Source organism: Crocuta crocuta, unplaced genomic scaffold (assembly GCF_008692635.1).
Source record: "Crocuta crocuta isolate KB4526 unplaced genomic scaffold, BGI_CrCroc_1.0 scaffold653, whole genome shotgun sequence".
NCBI classification, from domain to species: Eukaryota; Metazoa; Chordata; class Mammalia; order Carnivora; family Hyaenidae; genus Crocuta; species Crocuta crocuta.
In genome coordinates, this window is record NW_027527134.1 from 883124 (window position 1) to 894330 (window position 11207).

The 11207-nt window shown below is 65.9% G+C and overlaps 1 long non-coding RNA gene across 1 annotated transcript in view; it reads right to left on the reverse strand.

Annotated features, from left to right (window-relative positions):
* Positions 1–9391: 9391 nt before the first annotated feature.
* LOC144225284 (uncharacterized) overlaps positions 9392–11207 on the reverse strand; it is a 4797-nt gene continuing 2981 nt past the window's right edge. Inside the window, exon 2 of the long non-coding RNA XR_013333269.1 lies at positions 9392–9619. This is a non-coding gene — a long non-coding RNA (uncharacterized LOC144225284). The remainder of the gene's footprint in view (positions 9620–11207) is intronic.

Sequence of the window (11207 nt, forward strand, 5' to 3'; positions counted from 1 at the left end):
GATCTCGGCGCACAGCCACGCACGCACGCGAGGGGGGCGCACAGAGCGAGGGCGGGGCCGCTCATCCCTAAGTTAGGGGCCTGGAGCAGGTGGCCTCGGGCCAGGCCTGCGGAAGAGAAGTCCCTCTCCCTTCGGAGTGGATGCCTACAAAGTAGCCTGGCCGCCCCCTCTGTCCAGTGTCCTGTCTCCCTAACTCGTGGGGGCGCCAGAGAAGAAAGGTGGGAGGCCGAGTTCAAGGACACACGGGCTGACTTGCCTTTATTTGGAACCCGGCGGCCGGGGCGCCAGGCAGCGGTGCGCACGGCCCCGGGAGCGTGTTAACAGACTTGTCTCCAAGTTCAAAATAGGCATAATAATAAGAGAGACAGAGAAAGCGCGAAGAGAAGTGCTAGCTAGCTGGGCGTGTGCGGCGGCTACAGCTGGTGAGCGACCCCCCCAAGTCCGCTAGGAGAATAGATGTCACACTTGTCGTAACCAGATGCGGTGCGTGCCTGTGGGTGACGGGAGCCGAGCTATCGCGTGGCAGAGCGGCCCACGCCCCGTATAAATAGAAAATATAAGTTAGTATCACTTTAAAAACTTTTTGTACAAATATACATGTTTTTTCTTTTTTCCTTTTTTTTTCTTTTTTCATTTTTTTTTTGCACTGAGTTTCAGCAGAGATTAAACATTTTATATAAATGACTCTTAAAGCTTTACACCTTGGGACCAGTGTACTCTTCGTGCGGAATACATTTAGATATAAAAGACGTTATTAATACATTGCACAGTTTTTTTTAAATTTTAAACATAAAACCGAACGCTGCTCGCTGGCAGCTGCCGCCGGTTGCTGCTACATGGACGGTCCCAGCCGAGGCCCAGCGCTCCTGTCCTGTCCGCTGCCCAGCGGGTTCCCTCGGGCTCTTTGGGCGCGAGGCTGCGGGAGAGAGGCCGGTGAGCNGGGGCTTGAGTCCCGGGCAGGGTTCCGCGCACCTGGAGCCCTAACACACCTGCTGGCCCCAAGGCCCTCGGAGCGAGAGGGCAGCCGGCGCTACTCTTCCCCCGAAGCGCAAAGTCTCGGGCAACTTGAGAGCCTTTAGCCCCTGCGCACGGAGTGGGAAACGGGAGCCCCTCCGAGGCTGTGCCCGTCATGTCATGCACCAGGTGCCCAGCACCCGTCAGGCTTGGCCAGGCCACCCTAGGCTTGGGCCACTCAAGGTCCCGCTGCCCAGGCCGGCTGGAGGCTCTTGTCCCCACTGGGCATACTGGAGGGGGCATTAGAGCCTCCTCCCCGGGCTGGGCCTGGCCCTGCCTAGCCTAGGGCCTTGACTGGGTATACTGGTCCTCTGGGCCAGCTTTACGCCCCCATCACACAGGGAACCCCCAGGTGGGAGGGGGCCAGCGGCGGGCAGCAGGTGCCCAGGCTAGCTGCTGTGGGAGCTGTACCTGTCCCAGGGTCCCGGAAGCCTGGCACCCCTCACTGTGCCCAGCAAATATTGTTGGTTGCTGGGAAAGGACAGCCCTGAGAGTAACTGGGGATGCGAGCCAGAGGCCCTACTGCAGTTGCCAGGGAGGCCGCCTCCCGGGGCCCAGACCCCGTCCCCCCGACACGCAGTGCTCCCCAGTGGCGCTCAACCCCGCTGCACCAGAGGGACCATTACTCTCTGCTGCTTTCCCCTTGGCGCGGCCTGTTTGGGGGCTGGGAGCCCAGGAAATGCCTCCAGACCCGCCCACGAGATAAGAGCAGCCCTGGGCTGGGGGCGGGGAGGGCCAGGCACCTGTTGAGGATCCAGCAGGGCCCTGAGCTGTCAGCCCCTGTCCCCAGTGAGCCCGTGAGCCCCGCCAGAGAAGTAAGGCTGACCCAACCTCAACCTCAACCCAGACTGCCTCCCCCACAGGGTCGGGTGGGCTCCAGGACACCGCGCCGATGGGATGCTGTGATAACGTGCAGATGTGTCCTGGGGGAGGGGTCCCGGGTCCCGGGTCTCTGGGAGGCCAAGTTTGAAGCGAGGGCATGAGACAAACAGAAGGGGGCATCAGCGCGGGGTGAGGGCCGGGGCAAGGTGCCGGACTCTAGATAGAAGGACCGAAGGCAGTGACTCATGATCGGTTTTTATTCTGTTCTGTACACAGCATTCCAGAGTCCCCACAGGCGTGGATGCTACCGTTGTTTATCTTCAGGAAAATAAAGAGAAGCTGGTGACGGTTTCCGAAGCCCTGTGGACCCTTCATGCGGGGTCATCACCTGGCCTGGGGTTACCCTGCCCAGCCCCGGTGCCCTGGTCACACCGGCTTCCCCGGAGCCACAGCGGGTGGTGACCACAAAATGTGGAACCAGGTGGCCACCAGGATTTCCCGACAGGTCCAGATGCCGTGGCCCCTGCCGGAGGAGTAGCCCGCCCCCGGCCCTAATTCAGCCTCCAGGTGGTATCCCTTCCTCCGGAAAGGAAGCCACCCTGCTCCCAACCCCACTCTGGACGCTCAGCTGGCCTGAGCTCTCCTCCCCAGCAGGGACTGCCTGGTGCTATGGACACCAGTCTGCCCTCGGCCCCCTAAGGACAGGGGACCTCGTAGGTGCTTAGCAAGTGTGCAGGAGCTGACCCTGCCCTCCCCATGTGCTGTCCAGGGCTGGGATGGGCTTAGAGGCCCCACGCTGACACCCCCATGGGTGCCAGCTGAGTTCAGACACTTGGGTCCCAGCACTTCCTGCCCTCCCTCCCCCCACCCCAGTGACAAGGCTAGCAGCACGTGACATGTCCTGCCTCTGAGCGCTGGGAGTGGCGGTCCCACACACCTCATGTCACATGGTGTGGCAGCAGTGGCTGCCCTTAGCTGGCGCCGAGGGCCGCCCTGATGGTTTTGTGCGGCCCCTTGGTGGGCCTCGCCTGTTGTGGGGATGGAGCTCTACCGGGAGCATTAAGCCACCGGCGCAGGCAGGGAGGGAGCAGAGTCGGACTGAACCTCCTCCAGCTGCCCGCCTTTCTCTTTGCTCTCCCTCCGGGCTTCCTGCCCTGCCTTCTATTTCTCCAAAGGCCGTGGGGACATCTCCCCTCTAGGCCTCGCTGGAACAGGGAGCGGACCGCCTCTAAGTATGTGACTGAATTTGGGCAGGGGTGGTGCCCGCCGGCTCGCCGACCTGCAAGTCCCAGGAATGGGGCTGAGGCCCTTCCCCCGAGCCAGGGACAGAGCTGGGGAGGACAGCTGGGGGGCTGGGGGCTGAGAGAAGCCCCGTCCTCCACCCCCAGGTGCCCCGAAGCTTGCAAACACCTCCCTGAGTACAACAGCCAAGCTCTACTTTTGTAATTAAAAATATATCTGAAGGAAGAAAGGAAACACAAGGGACAGTGTTTGTACTCCGGATTGCTGCAGGTCACAGAAGCAGGGGGGGTGTGGGCCCTCGGGGCAGCAAGGACAGGCTCCTTCGATGCTCCAGCACCCCCAAATCCCGCAGGCATGGGGGGAGCCCGAGGGCAGGGTGACGGGGTCGTAAGCCCCCGGGGGCTTCTCCAGTGTGCACCTCTGTCCTTCTTACCCCTTCCGCGCAGTGCGTTTCTTCTTCCTCTGAATGAACAGAGTAAGGGCCATGTCCCCAGCCCCTGTGCAGCCGGGGGGGGGGGAGGGGGACGCAACCAGTTTGGGCCACAGATAGGAGCAGAAATGCCCTGTACCACCTCCAGGCAGGGACCCATCCAAACCAACCAAGCTCTCCTGTCCCCTCCCCCACTGCTCTGCCAGCCAGATTGGGGGGAGGGTGCAGCAAGGGGCTTCTGGGGACAGCAGAGCCTCTGGATGACAAGCCCTCGATGACCACAGGGAGCAGAGCCACCCCACCCCCAGCTCCCTCTGCGCACTCACCTGACTGAGATAGGAACGAGAAATAAAGGGTTATCGCGGTTTGAGCTGCTATGAGCGAGGGGAGGGGGGTGTCAGAGCAGCCGGCACCCCCCCCCCCCCCCCGCCGGACTCACTGCGTGGCACCAGCCTGTTTGAGGTGTCATTTTTCTAGAAGAGCAGACAGGCCCGGGCAGATCGAAGGACTTACTTGGTCCCGCTCGAGTGCTTACGACAGCTAACCCCAGAACCCAGGCCCTCGCAGGGCTATCTCCCCCCACGGCGCCCCCGTGGTCGGCCCAGGGAGTGGGCCCGTTTTGCAGTTGAGGAAACTGAGGCTCGGAGGGAGACACTCTTGCCCGAGCAGCGAGTGGCGGAGCTGGGCGGCCGGGCAGCGCCGTCCTCGGCCACATGCTGCCTCCTGGTGGCCGCCTCCCGCCCCAGCGTCCCCAAGCTCCCTCCTCCCGGGGAGCCGCAGGGACCTTCTGGAAGCCCAGGACGCTGGGGCCCAGCCCGCGTGCACCCCACAGGGACCCTGCCAGGGTGTGTGTGTCTTGAGGCCACCAGAAGCCTCCGGATGGACGGACGGCTGTGCGGGGCGGTGCCCCCCGGGGGAGCGGTGTTACGAGTGCCGACAGCACCGGAGACCTGGAGCCGCCCTGCACCCAGGCTCAGCCCCTGGCCTCCCTTAATCCTTCCAAGAACCGGGACTGGGAGGCATTTTGATGCCTGTTTTTGCAAGAGAGGAACGCACCAGACACTCTGAGAGGCGAAGCAATCTCCTCGGAGCCCAGGGGCCGCAGATGCGTGCCTTTCTCCAGCCCCGGGCCCCTCCCGCACTTGCACGAGGGGCTGGGGGGCCGCGAAAGCAGGGGAGGAAAGAAAGCAAGAATTCCCTGCAGCCTCCCCGCCTAGAGCCGGAGCTGGCGTCTGGGCGGGGGGCAGCGGGCTGTGGCCCTGTCCTGGGATGGTGACCCCCCCCATGTGCCTCCCACCAGCTCTTGCCTGGCTCAGCCTGCCCTCTCCTGTGCGGGTCTTGGCCTGTCACCACATACCCCACCGGGGCAAAGCCCCGCTGCCCCATCCACACCCCTTCCCCTGCCCACAGCCCCGGGAAGGGCTGGACCTTTGGCCTCAAGCCACTTCACCCAACAGTGGCCCTGAACCGGCCTGGCCAGACCCCTCGGGGCAGCTGCTGCCCCTCAGAGCCTCACCTCCACAAGATGAGGCCTGGAGGCCCGGAGGAGTGTGGAGAGTTACAGATTAACTAGCCAGCCTCCGCGACAGGCAGCCGGCCCAGCTCTGAGCCGGGGCTGGCGGGAGGGGGCTTTCTAGCACACTTGGCCGGGGCCCAGCGCGGCGCAGCCAGAACCTTCTTCCCCGCACCGACTTCCCGCGCTCTGCTGGCCCCGCCCCCAGCCCCCCCAGGACGGGCTGTTCTCGGGGCGGCTGCCAGGCACGTCGTCCGCAGGTGCCGGCCTCCCTCCGGTGGCGGGTCCACATGCCGCACAACGCGAATCCAAAGCTCGGATTACAGGGGCTGCCTTGTGCTCCGGGGCCGGCGGGGCCGGGGGTCCTCACTCCCCGGGAATTAGCAGGAGGGGCTGTGGGGGAGGCGCGGAGGAAGCAGGGAGCAGCACCGGATGGGCCAGGGGCCGCTACCCCTCGGGGTCTCAAGCAGAGGGCCACCTCATCCCAGCTGGTCCACGACTGTTCAGGGCTCAGCACTGACCATCCCAGGAGGTCCGTGGACATGGGTTCTCCCAGCTCCCAGCAGACCTCCGCGGGGCTGGGGAGGGTCCCCGGGGTAGGGGACAGGCAGGCATGGACAGGTCTGAGGACACTCGGTGGCCAGCGGCCAGCTCTGAGTGCCTCCTCTGCCCCCACGGGACACACACTAGGCAGCTCGGAGGCTCCCTCTGTCAAGGAAAGAGCAGGAAAAGCGAATCCCTTCCTGGGTCCTGTTCCGCCGTGCGCCCCGGCTTCCTGTCCAGTCTTCTTGAGCAAGCGGGCACCCCTATGAGTTAGCATTCTCTGTCCACGGGGACACCAGGGACCCCGGCTCCCGCCCGGTTTCCAGCGCACCCACAGGGTGCTCAGAGAAGCCCCAAAGCCAGGGAGGGGGTGTGAAGGCCCGTCCGACCCCCGCCCCTCCCCTCGCCCTGCGGTTAGGAGGAGGGAGCCCACCAGGCCCCGGGCTGCCGCGCATGGACCGGGTGGTGCATGCTGGGCCGGGCGAGGGTGAGCTCCCTGCCTCTGTGACCCCCGGATCAGGCTCCGGGAGCAGGTCAGGCCCCCGCTGGGCCAGGGAAGCAGGAGGCCCCCACCATTCCACCCGTGCAGCCACTTACTACATTTCCTACCCACTGTGCCCAGGGTTTCAAAGGTGAGCAGTGGGTGGTCAGCACCGAGGCCAGGAGCCCCAGGCTGTCCCCGCCGCCCAGAGCCCCGCAGGCCGCGCGGAGTAGGGGCTCGGCAGATGTCCCCTCCCTCCCTCGGTGGCCCAGACACAGCTTAGAAAGCCGCAGAGGCGCCAGAGGTTAGAGCCCCTGAGGCCCGGGGCTGCCGGGCCATAGGCCCTGAGGCCCAAAGCTGGGCGCTTGCTGCCCCCTAGTGCCCGTGGATGGCACTGCAGCCAGGAGCCCGCCCCCGAGCCCGCCCACCTGCCCGCGCACTGGCCACTGGGAAGGTGAGGCTCGGGGGACCCCAGCGCAGCCCTCCGGGGCCCCTCGTTCGTCCCTCACCTGGTGAGGGAACTTGGGCAAGGGCCTGGCTCTCCGGGCCCGCAAGTCTACTCTCTATATGGGGGTCGGCCCAACATGGCCGGGCAGGGCTGTGCAGGCGGGAAGCCTCGTTTGCAGAAAATACCCCAACCCCCGTAGGTGTTGGGGGGACTGTCACGCCTCAGCGGGGAATAGCAGTGGCCTCCCCAACTCCCCTACGTCCAGTGGCTGGGGGGCGGGGAGCCAGGTGGCCAAGGAGCAGGGAGAAGGGGTGAACCCCCGACGTGCCAGCGGACCCCTCCCTCTGGTGCCCCTCAGCCCTTCCCCGCCCCCCACCCCAGGTCCTCCTTCCCTCCCTGCCCTGTCCCCCCATCGCCCTCTGCCTCCTCTCCCTGCACCCGTGCAGCTGGTCGAAGCCCCGGGCAGTGGGGAGCAGAGCTCTGTGGCCCGCCTGGGCCGCCACCGGTTAGGCCTGCCCCTGCCCCGGGGCCTGACGGCCCAGCCGGCCGCCGTCACCAGGCAGCCCTCCAGCCACCCCTCACGACAACACCCACCAGGCCGGTGAACCCGAGTGCATTTCTGGGCCGGGGGAGCGGCAGATAAGAAAGCAGGCCTGCAGACACGTGCGCGCCACAGTGTCCTCCAGCTGCCCCCCAAAATAAGCCTGCAACTGAAGGGAGCTCTGGGCTACCAGGGAAGGCCCGGGTCCGCCCCGGCGGCCAGGCACAAACCCCCAGCCTCCTCTGCTGCAGGGGTGTCCGTGCTTGGATGGCGGGACGTGCAGTGTAGCAGGAGCCCCCAGAGGAACCCACCCCAGGTTTGGGAGGAGGAGCAGAGTCCTGGCAAGGGTGAGGGTCCCAGGCAGGGACGTGGCCAAGCCCAGGCCCTCGCCAGTCCCGCCTGGTACTGAGCGTGAGCCCAGAATGAACCGGATTTCCAGAGAGGGCTCCAGGGGCCTGGAGTGCAGCCCGGGCACGGGCGGCATCGTGAGGGTGCCGAGGAGGCTTCGAGACCTCCGGCCTGGGGCCTGGGGTCCCGAGATTTAACGGTGGACACAGGTGCCCCGAGCAGAGGTTGGAAGGGGGTGTTGAGGAATCGCTGAAGTCAGGCAGGCAGGAAACTGGTGCCCCAGGCCAGGGCAGGGGCTGGGGACCCCGGAGGGACGAGGTCAGAGGGCACTGGGACCCTGGGATGTGGGGGCGTGATGAAGGGGACAGCAGGCCTTTGCTGGGGGGACGGGGGTGTGGCCATCTTCCACAGCAACCCCCCGTGTTGGTGGCCCCCATTCCTGCTGGTGGCCACCTCGCTCTTCCCCGTCGGCCGCTCTGTGCCGGCAGCATTCGCGTGGCACGGGGGCTGGGGCAGGGGCCAGGGAGGGGCACTGCCTGGCGAAGGCACAAACCTCAGGCTTCGGAGTCAGATAGCAACTGCCTCTTGCTGTAGCTGTGCGACCGTGGACAAGTCGCTTAACCTCTCTGTACCTCTGCTTTCTCCCGTGCAAGCTCCTGATGAGCCTTCGGGGGCCATGTCCTTACGTGCTGGGCGCAGCGGCCAGCACCGTCCCCACAGTCACTGTCTCTCTGCACACCTAGAGGGAAGGCCCCTCCAGCTGTCCCCGACATTTGCCCTGAGTGCAGGGACCTGGGCTGCTGGGGAGACTCAGACCCCGACGTGGCGGGTATACCCCCCCACCCCCCATCACATGCAGGCCCCTAATAACTGTCGGGCCGGGTGCAACAGCGTTCCCACGCTGGGCGGCTCGGACAGCGCTACCACCCCCTCCAGGGTCCTGGGGTCCACGGGGCACAGGTCCCCATGACTCTGCCCGGCACTCAGCAGTGTTCTCGGCAGCCCCCGTGGGACGCTGGGCGGTGCGCTGCCGGCCGCACACCCTCTCTGTGCCGGGCAGCCCCGGGCATCATCTCACTGAATCCTCCCAGGCCATTTCACAGATGCGGAAACCTTCTCAGGAGGCCCAGCCCCTTGCCAAGACCTGGTAAGTCCTGGATGTGCCAGCCTGGTGGGGCTGACGGCCAAGCCCCTGGGCTCCATCCCGAGCACAGGCCCCGGCACGCACCCTGCACGCTGCACGCTGGCTGCTGGGTCTCGCAGTTGGGGCCTCCGGCTGAGCCCCTCCCCCGATGCTCTGGATCCCGATTTGTGGAAAACTGAAGCGAGTGGCTGCCTTGGGTTGGACATTAGCCATGGGAGCTGGGCAGGCCACAGTTGGCGGCGTGACCTTGAGCAGGCCCTCCTCCTCCAATGTCCAATCAGGATCCAGACCAGGAGTGTTTCCCCGGGACCTCAGGGTGGGCCGTCTCCTCCAGGGACTTCCAGGCCGGTGGGTGGAGTCAGAAATAGGTGAATGAACCAGGGCGGGGCTTGGGCCCCCAAGGGGCCCCCTGCCCAAGAAACCGGCTGTGTGAGTCCCATGGGGGGAGGGGCTGAGATGCTGGGCTCTCACCCGTCCCACTTTACAAAGTGTGTGCAAGACACCGTCGCCGGAGCCGAGCAGGGGACCGGGGGCCTTGGGGCGGGAGGCGCCGGGGCCCCTCGAGTCTGGCCCAGCCGGGTTCTGGGGCACCCAGAGTGTGGAAGAGGGGCCACTGTGTGTGGCTGCCCCCAGCACAGACCAAACACCCAGGCCTCTAAAAGTGCCATCCAGGGGCGCCTGGGTGGCTCAGTCGGTTGAGCGTCCGGCTTCAGCTCAGGTCATGATCCCACGGTTCGTGGGTTCGAGCCCCGCGTCGGGCTCTGTGCTGACAGCTCAGAGCCTGGAGCCTGTTTCAGATTCTGTGTCTCCCTCTCTCTCTGACCCTCCCCTGCTCACGCTTGCTCGCTCTCTCTCTCTCTCTCTCTCAGAAATAAATAAGACATTTTTTTTAAAAAGTGCCATCCAGGCAGGCGGAAGTGGCAGGAAGGGCTGGCGATGTCTCTTCTGGCCCCTGGAGGCCCTTCCTGGTTCTTCCTGGATGCCTCCTCCATGCAGCTGCCAGCGGGCCGAGGTTCTAGAAGGCCCTGGATGGTCAGAACTGGTATCATCCCTTCCCGCTGGGAGGTGAGGCTGCGGACAGAGGAGGCCGTGCCTGGGAGCAGTTCGGGTCTGTAAGAGGCTTGCACACCTGCAGGCCCCTCAGACGTGCCTGTTGGGACCAGACAAGTCCCGAAGCGCCGGGAGCACGCGAAGAGGAGCGTATTCCTGCCGCCTACTCTGCCTCGGTTTCCCCACCGCAGGCTGGTGAGGAGGCGCAGGGCGGCTCTAAGCGCTGCTCTCCTGGGGAGTTCAGAGGCCTGTCTCCGCATGATCGCGAGCTGCCCTTCCACCCTCTCAGGCCCCCTCCGAGGCCCCATCAGGCCAGACCCCCGCCCCAGCCCCTTCCGCCCCGGCCCCCCTGGTTGGACACCCCTACTTCGAAGCTGTTGTTTTCTCCTGAGTGCGGAGGTCAGGGCCGGGCGTCCCTCCGGGGGGCGGGAGGTGGGGCCCCCACGACCCGGTGTTCCCACCTCCAGGCTGCTACCCCCGCGCCAGCGCCTTCCCTCCCTTCCTCTAGGCCAGCGTGGTGACCTGCCATCCTGGTTTGTCCAGAACCGTCCGGGTTCTTACCTGGAAAGCCCCATGGCCCTTCTAGAAGCGTCCCGTCCCCGGCAAGCGGGCGCCTCGTGCCAAGCCCGAGTTTCCCTAGGCAGGGTGCCCTGCTCCCCCTCTGCTCTGGTGGGAGGAAGGGGACATGACCTTCCCAGACTGTACCCCGCCCGTCACCGGGGCCCCAGGCCTCCCTGGCCGTGGCCGCTGGCCGGCATGAGCCCCCGGAGTGAGCGACCCCACGCCCGAGGGGCCCTGCGTCCCCGCGCACAGGCAGGACCAGAGCGGAGCTCGGTGTGGGCCAGGGGTGCTCGTGCGCCGGGACCCCAGTCCTCTGACCCTGAGCAAACCACTCGGTCCTTCTGGAAGCCTGACCCCGCATCCCTGCATCGCTAGAGGCCTGTTGAGAAGCCCCCGCCGCCGGCCAGCGGGGCCTCCCCGGGGCTGTGGGCCTACTGTCACCTCAGGCCTCAGTCCCCTGACCTGGCGCTCAGCTCCAGAGACCCAGCTGTGCACACGGGCCAGCCCCCGTGCAGACCCCAACCCGGGGGGGTGCCTATCCCGGACTCCAGCTCTGGAAGCTTCCTCGGCACCTGCCGGTCCAGCCCCTCGGGTGGTACCTGCACAGGGACTTTGCCCTCTAAGGCCCTCAACCTGAGGGCCTCCGGGATGGAGCTGGCGAGCTGAGGCCAGGCCCCCGATGCCCACCGCGGACTGGGGGCCCCTCGGAATGCTCTGGTTCCGAGGACAAGTCAGCAAGTGGGAGTCGGAGTCCGACACCCCCCACTCTGGGAGGGGCCCCCGGGTGCTGCGGGGGGTCTGGGTGCCTGTGGGCATCCCTGAAGGGGTAACGTTGGAGGTGGGCCCTCAGGAAATAGGAGGAGGAGGAAGCACTGCTGACCCCCCTCAACCACGAAGAGCCTCGTCGGGCTGAGGCTGAAGCCCTGGCTTGGGCCACGGTCCCCAACACACTCTCCCGCACCTGTGCGCTGACCCACGACCCCGCCCCCTGAGCACCGAGTTCCAGCACGTTCTCCCTGGAAACCCTCTCGGCTAACACTGCCGGGGGGGGGGGGGCCCCCGGCCCGCCC